We start from the raw sequence: 21,920 nt of genomic DNA on the forward strand, positions 1-21,920 counted from the left end.
CTTTTTGTACTTAAGTGTCAGGTTACGTGTATTTTAGCATTGATTTTACCTGTAATTGTAGCTTTCGCTGGGCTATGGCTCCAAGCATTGAGAGTTATTGCTTCCTTGTGTTGCTTTGCTTATCTCATTTGCTGTGGTAGGGTTACTTTATTAAGGGAAATGCTGATCTATCACTCAGTACAGCCTAGTGAACATCCCACTGGTAATCTACTTGCCTTTTGCAAACAGCTCTGTGTACAAGGAAGGGCAACTGTCACAAGCATAGATCACATTCCAAAATTTTTCTTTCAGTGTAATGTACTATAACGCTGTACATTGGGCTGATGGACCAAACACTGTACTTCATAGCTCACATTCAATAAACCAGAGATGAATACTGTGATATCATTCAAGTGCCATGCACTGGCGTGTATTCAATGCTTCCATTTCAGCCTCTTGCAGCTCTGTGTGGCTTAATAAAGAGGCAAAAGCATGCACCTACAGTTCAAAAGCACACGGTGACAATTGAGCTTCTCATCACAAAAGAAAACTCAGTTTAAAATACGCTCGCTGTAATTATTGTAGCCATTTCTTGGTTAAGGAGCACTTAAGTGCAGTTGTCAAGCCACTTTGGCGCTACCAAATTGCAGGACTTTTCATGAGATATTTATTACGAGGAAACAAACCAATTTACTTAGATAACACGAGACAAAGCACCTAGTTCTTAATAATTTGTGCCTGCATGTTCACAAGGGCAGCACACACTGAAATCACTTTGTCCATCTGTGGGACCAGGCTTAGCGGTACTCTATCCTTTAGAATGTGATAAATATTCAATCTTTGAATTACTCTTTCAACATGGAGGCGCACAGAAACAATCCTATATGTCTTCGCCATGTCATCTCTAGACAGTTGGTCACCTGATGAATTAAAAGGAGGCATAAGCAGCACTGTACCTCTCCCCTCTACAGTTGTTCGGATAGTTGGAAATCCTTTGTCACTTAAAATAAATCTCCTGGTTTGACAAGCTGTAGGAAGACAGAATCTTGAGTTATGAACGAGTCGGTATGTGATCCTCCGTACACCTTGGATATCAAATTTATCATGCCATTGGGAATTATGCCTATTAATACTGCCACGTGCATGCAATAAGAAAGACGATGACAACACAAATGGGCATACGCTGCGTGCAGAAGATAAAAAGGAAGAAGAAGAGCTCGCTGCGCGCGGTATTAAAAAAACTCCGACCTGCTGTTCTTCTCTTGACCTGTGCGTTACGACCTCTCTCTTGACGTCGCGACACTGGTGGAGGTGCTGGAGCCTGCAATCTGATGCAGGAAAGCCTGATTCGGACCCGTACGCCCAGTCCGGAGACTCAACCTCTCGTCACGACTCCAGTGCACCGATTCAGCCGGCGCCTACTAGGCCTAAGTCCGGAGTTCTCGGCTGTCCCTCCTCTTACCAGCATGGCAGTGCCTACAACGTCGGCGGATCTCTTTCCATCCCAGGTGACACTTGAGCATCCTCGCGTTCCCGAAGTTTTCCGCGGGGAAGCGTATGAGGATGTCGAGGACTGGCTCGAACAGTTCGAACGGGTAGCTGTGCTCAATCGCTGGAGCGAACAACAAAAGCTTGGCCGTGCCTATTTCGCGCTGGAGAATAGCGCTCGTACATGGTACGAAAACAGGGAGGCCACTTTCCAAACTTGGGACAATTTCCGCCAGAAGCTGCTCGAAACATTCCTGAGCTCGGACCGGAGGGATCACGCACAGCAACTGATTGAAGCCCGCGTGCAAAACCCTAACGAAACCGTAGCGATGTTCGCAGAGGATATGGCCCGCCTGTTCCGCCGGGCTGACCCTGACATGCCTGAGTCGAAGAAGGTGCGTCATCTGATGCGGGGAGTAAAGAGCCACTTTTCGCGGGCCTCGTACGAAATCCACCAACAACAGTAGACGAATTCATAAAAGAGGCTACTGTCATCGAGCGGGCACTGCAACAACGATGCCGCCACTACGACCGCCTGCCCAGCCACACGCCAGTAAGCGCTGCGGCTCAGAACGCTGCCGTTTGCGAAAGTTCCCTACGACAGATGATCAGGGAAATACTGCGTGAGGAACTTCGGGCCCTTGGCGTTCCTTCCATCGAGCCACCAGTCGCTTCTGTTGCCGAAATCGTGCGCCAGGAGTTGAGGCAAGCGTTCACATCACCCGCACCATGTCCGGAGCCACGTCCGAGTTATGCTGATGTGATTCGTCGGCCTTCGCCCACACCTGAGGCAGCGCCCTTCCAGCCACGGCCCTTCCAGCCACGGTCCGCTGCCGTGCCTTGGTGGGAACGGGATTCTGTGAGACGACCACCAGTTCGCAGAACCGACTTGTGGCGAACGGCCGACCGTCGACCCCTTTGCTTCCACTGCGGGGAACCAGGCCACATTCTCCGCTACTGCCACCATCGAGATTCTGGGTTTGGCAACTTTTCTCGCCCTGCATCTTTTGGCATTGAAGACCATCGGGCCAACGACGGTGATCGCCTGCCGACCAGCCAAGTAACTTCACCACGTCGTCGCTGGCAATCTCCGTCACCTGTGCGTCAGACTTCCCCGAACCGCCAGAGCTACGCAGACGTCGCCAGAGGCCGTTCCCCTAGCCCACGCCGGGGAAACTAACTGCTGCGACCTCCGGGGGCAAGGTTGCCAATCGTCGAGACGCCGAAAAGTCCCCCCTACCGCCGAAAGAAGACGATATGACGACGACGACAACGACGAATACTAATGCCGACGAAGTCGTACGGGCCGATCTCAGTATGCTCATAGACGGACATCATGTGACAGCACTGGTTGACACAGGCGCTGACTTCTCGATTATGCGGCAAGAGCTCGCCAACCGCCTTCGTAAGGTCAAGACACCGTGGACAGGGCCGCACATAAGAAGTGCTGGGGGTCACCTAATGATTCCCACGGGTAAATGCACCGCTCGGCTCCTCATCGGTAATTCTAGCTTCGTCGCCTCTTTTGTCATTTTGCCAGAGTGTTGTAGAGAGCTCATTTTGGGCATGGATTTTCTGCAAGATCACGGCGCCGTCATCAACATCCCAGAACGTATGGTGACGTTTTCAGCACATCCATATGTCGACTCCACCATTGACGAACCACACGGGCGTTTGCGAGTAGCCGACGATGTAACGCTCCCGCCGAGATCCTGCTGCCTTGTGTCGGTGTCATGCGAAAGGCAATGCCATAAGTATGTGATAGCAGAGCAAATAGTCACGCTGTTGCTTACGCAAGGCGTTTCCATCGCGAGAGGCGTCTTGGCACTGACTGATGGGCAGGCAGAAGTGCTCCTCACGAACTTCAGCAACGAGCGCCGTCACATCCCGAAGGGCACCGCAATTGCTTACTACGACGACATAGACCAAGCAAGGCATTGTTTCGCCTTGCAACCGGACGACGCGACTGACCCTGCCTCGACTCCTTTATCTGTCGACGTCTCCTCTACGCTGTCGCCATCAGATAGGAAACACCTATTGGAATTGATACACCAGTTCCACGATTGCTTTTCGTCTACGTCAAAGGTCAAGCAAACACCATTGACCAAGCATCGAATAATTACTGAAGATGACACGCGACCAATCCGACAAAATCCCTACCGTGTGGCTCCGAAAGAACGCGAGGAGATTCAAAAACAAGTACAGAAGATGCTCGAGGATGACGTCATACAGCCTTCGAAAAGTCCTTGGGCATCCCCTGTGGTTTTGGTAAAAAAGAAAGACGGCACCTTGCGCTTCTGCATAGATTACCGCAAGTTAAACCAAGTCACGAAGAAAGACGTCTATCCGCTGCCACGCATAGACAATTCGCTTGATAGGCTGCGGCATACGCGCTACTTTTCATCCATGGACCTGCGAAGCGGCTGTTGGCAGATAGAGGTCGACGAGAGAGATCGTGAAAAAACTGCCTTTGTGACACCCGATGGTCTTTACGAATTTAAGGTGCTTCCATTCGGGTTATGCTCAGCGCCAGCCACTTTTCAGCGTCTAATGGACACCGTGCTGTCAGGCCTGAAGTGGCAAACATGCTTGGTCTATCTAGACGACGTTATTGTATTTTCGGCAACGTTCGGGGAACACCTAAGCCGGCTATGCGCTGTTCTCCAAGCTATACGCTCGGCTGGCCTGACGTTAAAACCGGAAAAATGCCACTTCGGCTTCAGTGAACTCAGCTTCCTAGGCCACGTCGTCAGTCACGAGGGTGTTCGACCTGACCCGGACAAAATAGCCGCTGTGGCAAAGTTTCCTGCACCACAAGACAAAAAAGCAGTGAGGCGCTTCTTAGGGCTGTGCGCCTATTACCGCCGATTCATCGCGGACTTTTCATCTATTGCAGCGCCATTGACACGACTCACACGAGAGGACGTTCCCTTCCTTTGGGCCGAAAAGGAGCAAACAGCATTTAACGAGCTACGTCAACGCTTGCAAACACCACCATTTCTTGCGCACTTCGACCAGGAAGCCCCTACAGCACTCCACACCGACGCCAGCAATGTGGGTCTGGGTGCCGTGCTCGTGCAGTGGCAAGACGGCTCTGAAAAAGTAATAGCGTACGCCAGCAGAACTCTCTCTCGCACGGAGGAGGACTACTCGACAACCGAGAAGGAGTGCCTCGCCGTGGTGTGGGCGGTAATTAAATTTCGTCCATATTTGTACGGCCGCTCGTTCAAGGTTGTCAGCGATCACCATTCTCTTTGCTGGCTTACTAACCTGAAAGACCTATCTGGCCGTTTGGCGCGCTGGAGTCTGAGGCTTCAAGAGTTTGACATGACCATTATTTATAAATCCGGGAAGAAGCATACTGACGCCGATTGTCTCTCGCGGTCGCCTGTCGAGCCTGCCGCTATTGATGACGAAAGCATGGACGCTGCATTCTTGGGAGTCGTCAACACGGCCACCATTGCACAAGAGCAGCGCGGCGACCCAGAGCTATTACCGCTCATCGATTTCTTAGAAGGACGATGCAATGACGCGCCGCGAGTATTTGCCAGAGGACTGCCGTCTTTTTGCTTGCGGAACAATGTTCTGTACAAGAAAAACTTTTCTCCCACCGGCAGCGCGTACTTGCTCGTCGTGCCTGAATCACTTAGAAAAGAAATTCTGAACGCGTGCCATGATGAAGCCACTTCTGGTCACCTAGGCTACACCCGGACATTGTGCCGACTGCGAAGCAAGTACTATTGGCCAAAGCTACCTGCTGCCGTTAAACATCACGTGCAGACTTGTGCCGACTGCCAAAGACGCAAGGCGCCCCCTGGCAAGCCAGCCGGTCTCTTGCATCCAGTCGAAGCACCAGCAAAGCCATTCGCCCAAATTGGAATGGATTTCCTAGGCCCATTCCCAACTTCTACTGCGGGGAACAGATGGATTATCGTCGCCACCGATTACCTGTCCCGCTACGCGGAGACTAAAGCTATGCAGCGGGGCACAGCAGCAGAAGCGGCTCAGTTCTTCATAGAAAACGTCGTCCTTCGGCACGGCGCCCCAACAGTTGTGATCACAGACAGAGGAACTGCCTTCACCGCAGAGCTTTTGGAGTCGGTTCTCAGGCTCAGCGGTACGGCTCACCGTAGAACAACTGCATACCATCCCCAAACAAACGGACTAACGGAGCGCCTTAATAAGACCCTCACAGACATGCTCTGCATGTACGTCGACACTGAACATAAAAACTGGGATCAGATATTGCCTTACGTGACATTCGCTTATAATACCGCTCGACAAGAAACTACTGGCATGACACCGTTCAGTTTGATCCATGGTCGCGAAGTCACGACAACCTTGGACGCTATGCTGCCGCATGAGTGTGACGACATTCATACAGACGCCGAAGAATTTACTCAGCGCGCCGAGGAAGCCAGACAGCTTGCCCGCGTACGCATCTGTCATCAACAACATCAAGATGCGAAACGGTACGACCTACGACACAAATTCGTTAGCTACACACCGGGCGACAAAGTATGGGTCTGGATACCAATACGTCGACGCGGACTTTGTGAAAAACTGCTAAGACGATACTTTGGGCCATACAGAGTCACCCGACGCTTGAACGACGTCAACTACGAGGTCGTTCCCGACAGTGATTGCAGCTCCAGTCGCCGGAAACATTCACCCGAAGTCGTTCACGTCGTGCGGATGAAACCGTACCTATCCAGCTAACTCTCGTGTATTGTGCGGATTCCACTGCATGTGTGTGTGCTTTGCTAAGTAGAGCGCCTAGGTTGCGCATCGGGACGATGCCTCTTCGGAGGGAGGCAAATGCCACGTGCATGCAATAAGAAAGACGACGACAACACAAATGGGCATACGCTGCGTGCAGAAGATAAAAAGGAAGAAGAAGAGCTCGCTGCGCGCGGTATTAAAAAAACTCCGACCTGCTGTTCTTCTCTTGACCTGTGCGTTACGACCTCTCTCTTGACGTCGCGACAATACCTTCAGTGTGTATCCTCCTTTGTAATGTGAATACAGCATGTGTTCGCAATCAGGATTTGAGGGTGCTTCTGTGCGGATCTCGGCGCAATCTATTATTAAGGTGCAGTTCGGATAGTTTTCTTTAAATGGGAAAGGCAAATAAAGCTTGATTATTTCCCGGGACGGCATGAAGACCCAATCCTTCAGAGCGATGCTTACAATAACAAGCGTTATCCTAAACACATTTGACGCTGTTGTGGCTGTAACGGCAAATATAGCTCCCAAGGCACTGTATGTTATCCTATGCCACAGCTTGGCCAGGAACAAGCACAGTTTGTCTTCTCTTGACATCGCATTACACCTGTACTTCGGCGGAGGCCGTAAGTGCAAAGGAAGGCTGAACACTTGCAATGTCACGCCACAAAAATCTTGCAGTGCCTCTTCCTTTTCTTTGAGAGACTCAAAGCCATGAAACCCACAGTTTTGTTTCCAATTGCCATCCGTGCTTGCAACCTTCAGGAAGCAACAAACACACAGCATTATGACATGAAAAAAATAGAAATGTACTTATGCAAGACAAATAACAAATTGAAAATAACATATTGCGCTCCACTGAAACTAAGCTCATTCATTATCAAAGAAAAATAAGCACCAACACTACAAGATAAAGAAGTTACAAAAAAAGGGGCACGTGGTGCAATTTTCCTCGCCGAAACAAAACAAAACGAGATGAGTATCCCCTTAACAGATCATGAAGGCGCATGCGTCTATACACAAAGGAAGTTCGAAGAAAACCGGACTAAAGAAAATTCAAACTGCGTGGGGAGGAGGGGGGGGGCGGAGGAGAGGGGAGGGCAGACAAGTTTAATGCAGTGTGTTGATCAAATATGAATATTCTATCTCTGTTATGGCGATAGAAGGGTGGCTGACGCATCTATCCCCGCATCTCTTTATGTGAAAAGCTTCAACTTGTCTGCCCTCCCCTCTCCTCCGCCCCCCCCCCCTCCCCACGCAGTTTGAATTTTCTTTAGTCCGGTTTTCTTCGAACTTCCTTTGTGTATAGACGCATGCGCCTTCATGATCTGTTAAGGGGATACTCATCTCGTTTTGTTTTGTTTCGGCGAGGAAAATTGCACCACGTGCCCCTTTTTTTGTAACGTATTTATGTGTACTCTTTCAATAAACCTTCAGTTGCGAGTGTGCGCTTTGTGTCGTCGGTTCCTCCCTTTTGTCCTTGTTCCCATAGTGCGCCTATTTGCTTTAAGATATGAACCGTTACCAACTAGCCCAAATGGCTGTTTTGCTATAAGATAAAGAATGTTAGGCAGGAGTAGCAAATAAAAAGTGCCCAATAATGAAAGTAAATTGCAATGAAATAAGACTGTACGCTAACAGCAAGGCACCACCCCAATTAGGCACAGTATATTGCTGCGAGTCTTATATTTCACGAGTTCAAGCTTCACCGACAAAGACTGTGGGCAACGCGCTGCGCAGGCCTCGCCGTGATCTGCAGGAAGCTTCGCGATTGTTTTGGAACAATCCGTTAAGATTGCGCGCCGCACGAGAATGTTCCAGCTTCGTCGAGAGATAATGGCGCCAACAGTGATATCGCTGGAAATTTCGATAGCGCCTGTATAAAAGCCGACGCGCTTGACTGCTTGTCAGTTGATCGACGGTCGATGCTCTGTCCGGCGCTATCAGTGTATTGCTATAGTTTGACTTTCAGTTTCTCGGCCACAAGTTCGCCCGAATAAAGAGTTTCATCTCGGACGTGTTCACTGCTGCCTTCGTCGACGTCACGACCACGTGACATCTGGTGGAGGTGCTTCCCGGTCCATGTATCGTACGCCCCCCTCCATCCGTGAGCCGAGCCCACACCGTCAAGAGGACATCGACGCCAACCAGCGGGTCAGCCGCAGGCAGCAAGGTCTCCCACCTGAGTACGGACCCCTATCCGACAAGACCAAGACCGCGACGAGGACGACAGGCACAATGACGACCACGATGTCCCCGGCAGCGATTGTGATGCAGCCGCCCAGGGAGCCGCCGACATTTCGTGGTTCGCCATGTGAAGACCCCGAAACCTGGCTGGAGACGTTCGAAAGGGTCGCAACATTTAACAACTGGAACGCCGAAGACAAGCTGCGCCACGTGTACTTCTACATGGAAGAAGCAGCAAGGACATGGATCGAGAACCGGGAGTCCACACTTCGAACCTGGGATCTCTTTCGCAGTGTTTTTTTGGAGACGTTCACGAGCGTCGTCCCAAAGGAAAGGGCCGCAACCTCGCTGGAGACACGAGTTCAGCTCCCGAACGAAAACGTGGCCATCATGAAGAAATGACCCGGCTGTTCCGCCACGCTGACCCCAACATGCCGGACGAAAAGAAGGTTCGTTTCCTCATGCGAGGAGTAAAGAAACAGCTCTTCGCTGGACTTATGAGGAATCCGCCGAATACCGTCCAAGAATTAGTTTCCGAAGCAACAACAATCGAGAAAACGCTTGAGATGCGAACACGGCAATACAACCGCAGCTTCTCGACCACAAGCTACGCCGACGTTCAAGCGCTAGGATCCGCCGACCTGCGCGAGACGATTCGAGCAATTGTGCAAGAGGAGCTGCGAAAAATTCTACCTTCGTCGCAACCTGAAGTAGATTCCATCGCCGACGTCGTGCACCAGGAGATCCAGCATTCACTCGGTGCGCCTCAGCTAGCAGAGCCGCAGCCGCAAGCTATGAGTTATGCTGCTGCAGCCCGCCGTCATGCTCCTCCTTCACGCCCATGCCAAGACGACACACCGTCGCAGTGCCGTCGCCAGATGCCGCCGCCGCCACCGACGCCCTACCATCCACCTGTCGGCCAGACGCCGCCGCCGCCCATCTGTAGGCCAGCGCTACACCCCGAGGAAGACCGATGTCTGGCGCGCCCCTGACAACCGCCCGCTCTGCTACCACTGCGGGGAGGCCGGCCACACGTACCGCCGCTGCCAGTACCGTCAGATGGGGCTACGCGGATTCGCCGTCAACGCACCGCGCCCGCAGCCAGGCGAACGGCCCCGCGATATCGACGACTGCCTCACCGGAACACAGTGGCAAGAACGACGACCTTCCCGCTCGCCGTCGCCCGGCCGTTACATGTCACCGCACCGCCGGCAGTACACTGGCCCAAACCGGGGCCTGTCGCCTAGTACGTATCCGGAAAACTAAGGGCAGCAACCGATGGAGGTGCGGTTGCTGAACGACGAAATGCTGAAGATCCTCCGCCGTCGACGACGACGCCGCGACGAAGTTCCGAGCCCCCGCCGCATGCCGAACGACGTCTCGAAGACGAAACATTGCGACCGAAAGCAGAGCTGACGACGCAACGCGGAAGCAGCGGTGCAAACCGACGTAGCCGTGACCCGACGCCGCTACGTAACCGCAACGCAAGACGGCGGACCTCGACGTTCTGATGGACGGCCACAACGTCACCGCTATCGTCGATACAGGAGCCGACTATTTCGTCATCAGTGGGCCGTTCGCAGCAAAGTTGAAGAAAGTTCGGACTGCTTGGGAAGGCCCCGAGATCCGGACCATCTGATAACGCCGATTGGTGTCTGCACGGCGAGTCATCATCAATAACCCGACTTATCCTGCGAGCTTTGTAATCCTACAAAACTGCTGTAGGGATGTGATACTTGGAATGGACTTCCTAAGTGACCATGGCGCCGTCATCGACCTGAGGTCTGAGTCAATAACTCTAACCTCAGACAAAGCGCTCCCGCCCCACGCGACGCTAGGGAACCATGCCTTGAATGTGATAGAAGAACAGGTGACCGTTCCGCCGCGCTCCAGCGTCATTATTTCCGTCGGCACCGAAAAACCTGCGAACCTAGAAGGCGTCATCGAGGGCGATCAGCACCTACTCCTGAACCGTCAAATTTGCGTCGAACGAGGTATAACCGAGCTGCGTGACGGTAAAGCAAAGGTAGTGCTGACGAACTTCAGCCACGAATATAGGCACCTCAACATTGGTACGATGGTTGCCTACATCGACGAATGTGTGGCCGCCAGCAATGCTTTCGCCCTCTTCGATGCTCCCGAACCTCCTTCGACGAATCGAGGTCCCGAACCAGATTTCGACGTCAACTCGCGCCTTCCGAAGGTCAAGCAAGACCAGCTGAAAACCCTGCTCCTGCAATACAAGGACTGCTTCTCGTCGTCATCACGAACTCGACAATGTCCGGTGGGGAAACACCGAATTATAACGGAGGAAAGTGCGAAGCCCCTCCGTCAGAGCCCCTACAGAGTTTCGACTCGAGAGCGCGACGCGATAAAGAAACAAGTCGACGAGATGCTACGCGACAACATCATCCAGCCGTCCAAGAGTCCGTGGGCGTCACCCGTGGTTTTAGTGAAGAAGAAGGACGGGACACTGCGCTTCTGCGTTGATTATCGGCGCCTGAACAAAATCACGAAGAAGGATGTGTACCCCTTCCCACGGATAGACGGCACCCTGGATCGACTACACAACGCGACGTACTTTTCGTCGATGGACCTCAAGACCGGCTATTGGCAGATCGAAGTAGACGAAAGAGACCGAGAAAAGACCGCGTAGGGTGTTAACCCGACGGCCTCTTTGAGTTCAAGGTCATGCCTTTTGGCCTTTGCTCGGCACCTGCGACGTTCAAGCGCGTCATGGACACCATGCTGGCCGGTTTGAAGTGGCAGACGTGCCTTGTGTATTTGGACGACGTCGTCGTGCTTTCCTCGACCTTCGACGAGCATCTCCGGCGGCTTGAGGCAGTACTTCAAGCAATCAAGGCCTCTGGACTGACCCTGAAGCCAGAAAAGTGCCGATTCGCGTACAACGAGCTCTTGTTTCTGGGTCATGTGATCAGCAAGTCTGGAGTGCGCCCAGACTCGCGGAAAACAGCTGTCATCGCTGACTTCGCGCCTCCCACCGACAAGAAGGCCATGCGCCGATTTCTCCGCTTATGCCCCTATTACAGACGCTTCGTCAAAAACTTTTCACGCATCGCCGAACCACTGACGCTTCTCACAAAGACTAACGTGGAATTCAGGTGGGAAACGGAGAAAGCGCAAGCATTTGAGGAACTTAAACGACGCCTGCAGACGCCACCCATACTTGCGCATTTCGACGATTGCGCCGATACGGAAATACACACCGACGCAAGCAGCGTAGGGCTCGGTGCCGTCCTTGTGCAAAAGACTGACGGGCTTGAAAGGGTTATCAGTTATACTAGCCGGTCACTGTCCAAGGCAGAAGCCAACTATTCCACAACAGAAAGGGAATGCCTTGCCATCATCTGGGCTACGTCAAAGTTTCGCCCCTACCTCTATGGCAGGCCCTTCAAAGTTGTCAGTGACCATCATGCCTTATGTTGGCTAGCTAACTTGAAGGACCCTTCAGGTCGTCTCGCACGACGGAGTCTGAGGCTTCAAGAATTCGACATTACCGTCGTGTAGAAGTCCGGACGAAAACACTCTGACGCCGACTGCCTCTCTCGTGCCCCCGTCGACGCGCCGCCGCAAGACGACGACGAAGACTGCTTTCTCGGAACTATAAGTGCCGAAGACTTCGCCGGAAGGCAACGAGCCGACGCGGAACTGTGGAGCCTTATGAAGTATCTCGAGTGCAAGACCGCCGTTGTTCCGAAGGTATTCAAGCGAGGAGTGCCGTCGTTTTCATTACGGAACGGCGTTCTCCTGAAGAGAACTTCTCGCCATTTCGAACGGACAACCTTCTTGTCGTGCCCTCATCATTGCGACCAGAAGTCCTCCAGGCCCTACACGATGACCCGACGGCTGGACACCTCGGTGTTTCCCGCACGCTCGCCAGAATACAGGAAAAATACTACTGACCACGTCTTGCTGCCGACGTCGCCCACTACGTCAGGACTTGCCGAGATTGCCAGCGACGGAAGACACCGCCGACTAGGCCAGCGGGACTTCTGCAGCCAGTCTAACCACCTCGCCGGCCGTTCCAGCAAATCGGGATTGACCTACTGGGGCAGTTCCCGACGTCGACTTCCGGTAACAAGTGGATCGTCGTAGCGACTGACTACCTCACTCGCTACGCCGAGACAAAGGCCTTGCCTAAAGGCAGTGCCGCCGAGGTAGCCAAGTTCTTCGTGGAGAACATCGTCTTGCGTCATGGGGCCCCAGAGGTCCTTATCACAGACAGAGGTACCGCCTTTACTGCGGACCTAACTCAGGCGATCTTCAAGTACAGCGAGACGAGCCACCGCCGCACCACCGCCTACCACCGGCAGACCAATGGCCTCACCGAACGTCTAAATAAGACCATCGCCGACATGCTCGCCATGTACGTCGACGTTGAGCACAAGACGTGGGACGCCGTCCTTCCGTACGTGACCTTCGCTTACAACACGACCGTCCAAGAAACGACGCAGATGACGCTGTACAAGTTGGTCTACGGAAGGAGCCCGGCGACGACGATCGACGCCATGCTACCCAACGTCACCGACGAAGAAAATGTCGACGCCGCCGCTTACTTACAACGTGCCGAAGAAGCTCGACAGCTGGTCCGCCTGCGCATCAAGACCCAGTAGCACACCGACAGCCGTCGCTACAATCTTCGACGACGCTTCGTCGAGTACCAGCCCGGCGACCGTGTCTGGGTCTGGACGCCAATACGACGATGCGGACTGAGCGAGAAGCTTCTTCGACGCTACTTCGGACCGTACAGGGTACTTCGACGTCTCGGCGCACTCTACTACGAGGCTGTCCCCGACGGCATCACGAACTCTCAGAGGCGCCGAGCTCGACCCGAGGTCGTGCATGTGGTGCGCCTTAAACCGTACTATGCTCGTTAACGCACCTGAGGACTCTAATGTTTGCTTTCTTTATTAGTTTTCTTTAGTATTGCGTGTATTCATGTTCTGTTTTTAAGCATCGGGACGATGCTTTTTCAGAGGCGGGCATTGCCGCGAGTCTTATATTTCACGAGTTGAAGCTTCACCCACAAAGACTGTGAGCAACGCGCTGCGCAGGCCTCGCCGTGATGTGTAGGAAGCTTCGCGATTGTTTTGGAACAATCCGGTAAGATTGCACGCCGCACGAGTATGTTCCAGCTTTGTCGAGAGATAACGCCGCCAACAGCGATACCGCTGGAAAGTTCGATAGCGCCTGTATAAAAGCCACACGCTTGACTGATTGTCAGTTGATCGACGGTCGACGCTCTGTCCGCCGCTATCAGTGTATTGCTATAGTTTGACTTTCAGTTTCTCGGCCACAAATTTGGCCAAATAAAGAGTTTCATCTCGGACGTGTTCGCTGCTGCCTTCGTCGACGTCACGACCACGTGACAATATAAAGAGCAGCAGCATTACCTTCCAGCCCTGTGACTCATTTCTGTGTGCACAACTTGAGTAGATGCCTCGGTGCCATTTGTCACTGACAGAAATATAGTTTTCCTGGAGCCACACATTCCTCTGTTTAGCATATCTGAAGGAATGAAACACAAAATATGTTGTGGTATTTACAGATTTTCAACACTGCATGGATCAGCTGAAAAAACAATACTGAAATTAAATATATCCTCACCGCGTCTTTCTTTGGGGCACAATTACTTTCTTCTGCTACACTACACGCTTGCACCAAAAGATGCAAATTGCTCGTGCTGTTGTATGAGGGACTAGCTGTGAATGTTTCCAGAGATGCATCGCTTAAATCCCTTACATTCAAGTCAAGAGGTACATCGGCCAGAGTGGAGGTTTCCGACTCTTGCATCGCTGATCCATCAGCTGTAGTTTGCGATGAATGGTCATTTCCTGTAACAAGTTTCTTGAATGAAACTAAGCGGTTGAGGCGTGTTTCTCACCTGCATTTCACAAAGGACAAGATTATTGCCAGTCTTGTGTTACGCTGCAGGCAAAGCTCCCATGAAATCAAAGCACTAAATGCAAGCCCATGCAGCTTTTATTTATATCATGCAGACAATTTTATTATTTCGTGAATCAGAGAAGTCAACAGAACTATAAGAAAACAAATGGATGTAGTTTTCGCTTGCAGCTTCACCTTTTTGCTTTCATACCCTCGTGCCCTTTGTCGGTTAGGTTCTTTTTTTTGTACACAGGGGAAAGATGGTTGGGATGTAGGATGGATGTTCACTAACGTCACTCTTGCAGTTGCCTACAAATTAGTGCTGCAAATTCGTGTATACGCTTTGGGCAACCACAAAGTTCTGTCGGGACTGTGAAACAAAGAACAGCATTGCCTGTTCTTTCTGACGAAGCGATGTGTTAATGTTCGACTAAGGGAATATGAGCTTGTCACTTGCAGGGGTCACGCGTCTTCATCTACCGGAGCATTGCAGGTCATGTGGTTGCTATCCCTTTTTTAACAAGATCACCGTTATTTTTAAGCATCCTAACCAATTGACAAGAGAAATCGCTGATTCCTACCATATAACGATTAGGGATGGCACGTCTATAAGTGAACTATCAGTCGCACTGCATGAGAAAGAATTTGGTTACCTGTGCCACTCTTGGTTATCTCAGTTTTTTACTACGCTTCCTTGATACATCTCTTGTTCTGCGCATGTCGAGTTAAATGCAATTTCTGCATATATGTTTCACCTTTTTTCAATAAAATATCAAGTGCGAGTCAGCGCCGTGTTGTCCGTTTCCTTCTCTTGTCCTCGTGTGTGTTGCGCTGTAACCGAGTGAAAAAATGAATCCCAACCAAGTGGCCCAACTTGCCGTTTTGGTCCCTGTTGTCAACCGTCATGATATGCAAGTGCGCGCGCGCGCGCTCACACACACACACACACACACACACACACACACACACACACACACACACACACACACACACACACACACACACACACACACACACACACACACACTCAAGCGCACACAGACACGAGCGCGTGAAAGAAAATCGCACAATTTCCGAAGTTGGCAATTACAAAGCATGTATTAAGTGACAGTTAGATTTATCGGGTTAAATATATGCCCCCCTAATAAAGCGACAAAACAAAAGAAACCAGCAACACGATGTCAAAGTTTGCTAACCCGAAGCGTAAATTGCCGGCAGCGAACCTTTGAGGATGTGCGAAGTGCAGTTGAACTCTAGCAACAGCGCAACGAACGCTAACCGCGGTATGACATATGTGAGTGGGAAAATTCAACAACGACGTCTAGGTCCCACAAACACGGGAATCAAGACACAAAGATCTACGTGTTAAGTGCCAGTTTTATTTAGCCGCTTAAATATATATCGCCCTAATAAAGTGACAAAAACAAAGAAAACCAGCAAAACGATGTCAGTTTGCCAAAAACGCACAGACGTCCGTTCCGGCGTGATAAAGCAGCCTTCCCAACGCGTAAATTGCAGGCGCCGAACTTCTAACAATGTGCCGAGTTCAGTTGAATTCAACCAACCGCGCAACGCTAACGCTATAACGCGAGTGTGACCGTTGAACAACGACGTTCAGTTCTCACGAACACGGGGAATCAAAACACAAAGTTGTTTCACCAATAACCGTAACAGCACTTTAACAATGTGATAGGACAGCGAGCAATCATTAATGCAGTCGTTGCGTTCACGTGCCGCGTTACGTACTGATTCAGTAGTAGAATGACGAAAGCGAATAATTGAGACGGCTTAAACAGAAGGCGAGACACAGCTAGGGCTCACTGGATTCTCCTTACTGCGGTGATCCACGCTTGTCGCCTTTCTTTCTCGTACCACCTGCCCGGGAACCGGTACAGTTTTAGAGGCGGCTCGCGTGCCTTGGTGTTGTATGTATACTGTTGTGGCAGCCCACGACACAGCAATACTTCCGACCTCGCGTCCACTTCCGTGGGGTCGCTTCTGCAATCGCGGAAATGCGCAGCTTCGCAGAGCAAGCCTCTCGGTTCAACGTGCCGAGCTGACGGCCCCCCAGTTACCCGCACCGACAGAAGAACGCGTGCGCACGTGCGCTACCGGTACCGCGAAAGGGGCTGAGTCGGCCGCGCATGCACCCGGTAGCTCCAGAGCTTTCCGACAGAGCCGCAGCGCGGCGCTGTCGTCGCACCGCAAATTTGAGCTTGGGTTCCCTGTGGTTCTTGCTGTTTCGTTTGTTGCGTTTGCGTGCACCGATTTTATGTGCTGAGACCATGCCGCTATAGGCTCCCCAAGCATTGCTTAGTGCGCTGCTGCTCTTGACAGGCAGCGCCATCTCTGGCATAAAAACAAACTGGGTGCAAGCAATGCGCGTTTTTCGGTCTCTCCAACGCGCTGCCGCTCGCTTCCGTGCACGTGCAGAGCTCTCGCGGTGCACTTGCAGCGCCTCACAATGTACCGCCTGCAGTGCAGGTTCAAAAAGATCGTCAAGCTTGACTCGCACTTCCGAAAAGGGAACTTCATCAAATGAGAAAGTCTCAACAATCACGTTTACGGTGAAGAGCAGACGAGCGACGACAACGAGCCCGACTCAAAGCGAATTGCATTTCCCAAATCACGATTACACCGTGTTGAACCCTCTTTGTAAGTCTCCAGGTTCTGATCCGTAGGTAAGTACCGGTAAGATGCAGCTGTTATATACCTTCCTCTTGAGGGTTAGTGGTAGATTACCATTCATGATATGATATTGCTTGCCGAATGAGCTCCATCCCATCCTTATTCTTCCAGTTATTTCACTCTCATGGTTCGGCTCCGCGGTTACTAGCTCTCCTAAGTAGACGTACTCCTTCAGAACTTCCAGTGTCTCGCCACCTATCGCAAAGCGCTGTTCTCTGCCAAGATTGTTCCACACTACTTTAGTTTTTTACATAATAATTTTCAGACCTACTCTTCTACTTCCCTATCCAGTTCAGTCATCATGAGCTGTAATTCGTCTCCCTCGTTACTCATCAATGCAACGTCATCAGCGAATCGCAGGTTACTGAGGTACTCTCCATTAACCCTTATCCCTAATTCTTCCCAATCTAGGGCCCTGAAAACTTCCTGTAAACACGCGGTGAATAGCATTGAAGAGATCGTGTCTCCCTGCCGTACGTCCTTCTTTATTGGGATTCTGTCGCTTTCTTTATGGAGGACTATTGTGGCTGTGGATCCGCTGTAGATTTCTTCCATTATGTATATATAGGCTTCGTCGATGCCCTGATTCCGCAGTGCCTGCATGACTGCTGATGTCTCCACCGAATCAAATGCCTACTCGTAATCTATGAAGGCTATATATAGGGGTTTGGTTGTATTCCGCGCATTTCTCTATCACCTGATTGATAGTATGAATATGGTCTATTGTTGAGAAGCCTGTACGAAATCCTGCCTGGTCCCTGGGTTGATTGAACTGTAATGTCGTATTAATTCTGTTAGCAACTACTTTTGTAAATAGCTTGTAGACAACGGACAGTAAGCTGATGGGCCTGTAATTTTTCAGGTCCTTGACGTCCCCTTTCTTATGGATCAAGATGATGTTGGCGTTCTTCCAAGATTCTGGTATCCTCCCCGTCAAACTTAAATTGAGGACGACGCAGCGAGCGATGGAAAGGAAAATGATAGGTGTAACCTCAAGAGACAGGAAGAGAGCAGAGTGGGTCAGGGAACAAACGGGGGTTAAGGACATCATAGTTGAAATCAAGAAGAAGAAATGGATATGGGCCGGGCACGTAGCACGTCGGCAGGATAACAGGTGGTCATTAAGGGTAACTGACTGGATTCCAAGAGATGGCAAACGCGTGAGGGGGAGACAGAAAATGAGGTGGGTAGATGAGATTATGAAGTTTGTAGGTATATAGCAGAAAGCACAGGACCGGGTTCATTGGCGGAACATGGGAGAGGCCTTTGCCCTGCAGTGGGCGTACACAGGCTGATGATGATGATGATGATGATTACCCTGTGTAGGACGTATACCTTGAGGTAAGTCTCATTCTGTCATGTTAAAGATGCGTAATGGTCCATATGCACTCCGAGATGAAGCCGTGCACGCTATCGATGTTCTACGTTGTGTACTACGAATCATATGATTGTTGTTTTGATATGGCATGCTTGCAGTAGCAGCCGTGTACTTTCGTGAACAAACGTTTGCGGCGTTCGAAAAAAGAGAAATTATACGGCTATGGCACTGTTTCCTGACAAGGTTAGAGTCAAAGTCGTCTGTTCCGCTGGAGCATCACTCCGATTAAGACGCGAGGGCAGCTAGCTGAGCATTAACCACTGTGAAGCAAGATGAACTGCTCGCCTCGGTTTTTCGGCTCTCGCGCAATGCTTGCACTCTCTTTTTATGAGGCTATCGACTTACAGGCCTATAAGACCTGCCACGCGAAGGCGGCTAGAAAATCGCACAAAGTCAGAAGATGGCTACTTCATGTGGCAATTGTTGGAGGTTTTGGAAGCGTTCTTCATTAACGGGAAAGAGATAGCTGTATAAGTTAGGCTTCGGTATCGCTCTACGGTGCAGAGGTGTCTTTTTTGATGAATAAGGTGCGTTAGCACGTGATGTTTCTCGATGTGCCTGTGCAGCTATGCGCAGCCACGGAATGTCTGCGCAGTTCGGGTTTCCCTATTTAACCGATGCTCTACGTTCCAATAAAAACAGTTGGTAGTGTGCGCCTCGATCTGTTGAAGTGTTCCTTCTTTGTGTTGTCCTTTTCTAGTTTAGCGCAAAGTTTCCTGCATTGTAATACATATATTAAGTGCCAGTTAGGTTTAAGCGGCTTAAGTATAACTCATCCTAATAAAGTGACAAAAACAAGGCAAGCCTGCAGAACGATGTCAAAGTTTGCTGAAAATGCACAGACTCCGTTCCTGCGTGATAAAACAGCCTTCCCGACGCGTAAATTGCAGGGCGCCCGAACTTCTGTGTCGAGTTCAGTTCAATTCAACCACCGCGCAGCGCTAAACGGTATAACGCCAGTGTGAACGTTCAACAACGACGGGTAGGTCTCACGAACACAAGGAATCAAACAAAAAGTTGTTTCACCTACAACCGTCACAGGACCCTTGACATGCGAGAAGACAGCGAGTATCATTACTGTAGTCGCTGCGTGCATGCGCCACGTTACGTACTGATTCAGGTAGTCGAAACGAACGAAAGCGGTGAACTGAGACAGTCACAAGAGAAGGCCAGAGAACGCTGTCAGCTAAGACATACTTGATTCTCCTGATCCACGCTTGTCGCCTTTATTTCTCGTGCGACATGCCCGGGAACCGGTGCAGTTTCACATGGTAATCGCGCGCCTTGGTGTTGTCTGCCCTGTTGTGGTAGGCCACGACACAGCAACACTTCGGACCTCGCTTGTGCTTCCGCGGGGTCGCTTCTGCCGACGCGGAAATTCAGCTTCGCACAGCAAGCCTCTCGGTTCAGCATGCCAAGCTGCCGGCACGGCGCCTCAGCTCCCCGCACCGAGTGAGCGACGCGTGCGCGCGTGTGTTCCCGCTGCCCACAAACAGGCTGAGTCGGCTGCGCTTGCACCCAGTTGCGCCAGAGCTTCTCTCAGAGCCGCAGTGCGGCGCTGTTGTCGCGCCGTAAACTTGCCTTGGGTTCCCTATAGAGTCCGGTCTGGAGTCGGGTGGGGGATCCCCTTTCTTGAATTCTGTCCAATCTATGATCGTCGTGTTACTCATCACTCTGCACAGTTTGGGAGTAGATATGCAGACGCATTGATGTAACGGACGCTTCCTGATTTTCTCTCCCCAGGAAGCATCTTCGACCATGAAGGTGAAGTGAGGTCTGGGAACGTGTCCCTAATTATACGCTGTTGCCCACACTTGTGGGTGTGGCGGGGAGAGTTAATAACTCAGACCCAGCCTAGACGCAGCATGTTCGAGACGTTTCCCTTCAGTGAGTCTTTCGTATGTGAAGTTGGTGCGTTAAAATAACCCAAACCAATGGTGGTTCTTGTTGCCTGCAGCTGTAACCATCTCAGCGAGGAATAGCTAAGCCCTCGCCTTTGTCTTTTGGAGGACTGTATACATTGGACTATTATAGTACTCGGTTTGCCTCTCATTTGGGGATGTAGCCTGATATTTGGTGATTGATCTTGCGACTTTCTACGTACTCTGCCTTAACCAGCGTGGCTATGCGGGATAATTTGGGTTCTGAAGAACGTGATTACCTTGCAGCTTCGCAATTTCGGACCAATTTCTTGCAAACAATACCACGTCGGTTGAATTGGCGCCGATTTATAGCTCTAGAGTCGCGTTTGTGAAAAGTGCGGCATTCCACTGCCATATATCTAATAGTCTAAACTTTTCCAGTTACCGTTGGCCATGATGTATATGGAGCTTCCCGCGTCGTCCGCGATCCGCCTTTGGTGTTTGCTAGCGTCGAGGGGGGCGAGGGCGCTTGTTTATGCCCTCTGCAACTGCCCGCAGCTTGTATACGTACTGCCTTTGAGTTGTTAATTTCTTTCCGACGAAATATTTTACCTCCATCATGAATCGGCGAGTGTTTATTACGTTAGCTATACCTTCCAGTTTCCTGCAATGCGCCGTATTTGCTGAGTTATTTGGTCGTGGTTCGGGTGGGGGTGGTGGTGGTTACTTCGAACATCCTCTCTTTCTCTACTTCCGCCGACGACGCGGTTCCCTATGAATTCGCGGTTTTATTGACGTTCGTCTCTTTTGCCCACTACAGCCTCCGCTATCTCTTTCGTGTCTTGTGGTTGAAGGTAGCCTCTAGCTTTCGCTCTAATGAAGGTATTGTCGCCCTGTAAAACATTACGCTGTTCGGCTATTTATCTGAGCTTTTGACCTCTTGGGTCAGCCTCTTATTTCCTCCATATTTTCTTATATTGCATTGTCTGTTAGTGGATGTCGAAGCACTTCCCTCGCAAAGCTCACCTGATTTATGTTTGTCCGGCCGCGGCTTCGCTTCTTCCTGTCCAGAGGCCTCGCACTTTGTTTGGCTCTTTAGGCTGGATTCCCAGCGGCCAGAGGTGCCGTGTTTTTGTTTTGCCAGTGGTTCCTTGAGCGGGATCTCGATCGCGACCTTGATCGGGATATTGATCAGGTCGGAATCTTAATCTTGCTGCCGCTGTTCCTGCAGGTTTTGCTGAACACATCGAGGCTTGTGCAATACTACAGTTGGGTACAACTTTAGAAGACACGAGAGCCCCGGCCAGATGACCGAAACGCATCAGCCAATTGCCTCACGGCGACTAAAGAACTTCTTTGACGGCGGGGTCCTGGCCGTCCGCTCATGACGTCACCTGGAAGTGCGCGCCTATTGGTGGAGGCTCGTGTTCTCCGCCTTTGAGGGGAAATGCCGCTGCCTTCTAAAGTTGTACCGCGACTATAGTTGAGGGAATTTTCGTATGCATGGACATCGCCGGTCCATTCAGTTGACCTCGCCTGTCTTTGATGGTCTATCCTCAATTTTCTGGGAGGAGCAACGCTCTAAGTTTTTTCTTGCACAGGACTATCTCCCGTGGGTGGTCACTGTCACAGATGACACACTTGGGGGTGCGTCGTGCCCTTTCTTGGTTCTCTTGCCCGGTACTTGGTCAACACATGGACTGTTA

The 21,920-nt window shown here is 51.1% G+C and overlaps 1 pseudogene; it reads right to left on the bottom strand.

Annotated features, from left to right (window-relative positions):
• Window positions 1–696: 696 nt before the first annotated feature.
• On the bottom strand, window positions 697–13,866 carry LOC125758669 (uncharacterized; annotated as a pseudogene).
• Window positions 13,867–21,920: the final 8,054 nt, after the last annotated feature.

The sequence above is a fragment of the Rhipicephalus sanguineus genome, chromosome 5 (assembly GCF_013339695.2).
Source record: "Rhipicephalus sanguineus isolate Rsan-2018 chromosome 5, BIME_Rsan_1.4, whole genome shotgun sequence".
Classification (NCBI taxonomy): domain Eukaryota; kingdom Metazoa; phylum Arthropoda; class Arachnida; order Ixodida; family Ixodidae; genus Rhipicephalus; species Rhipicephalus sanguineus.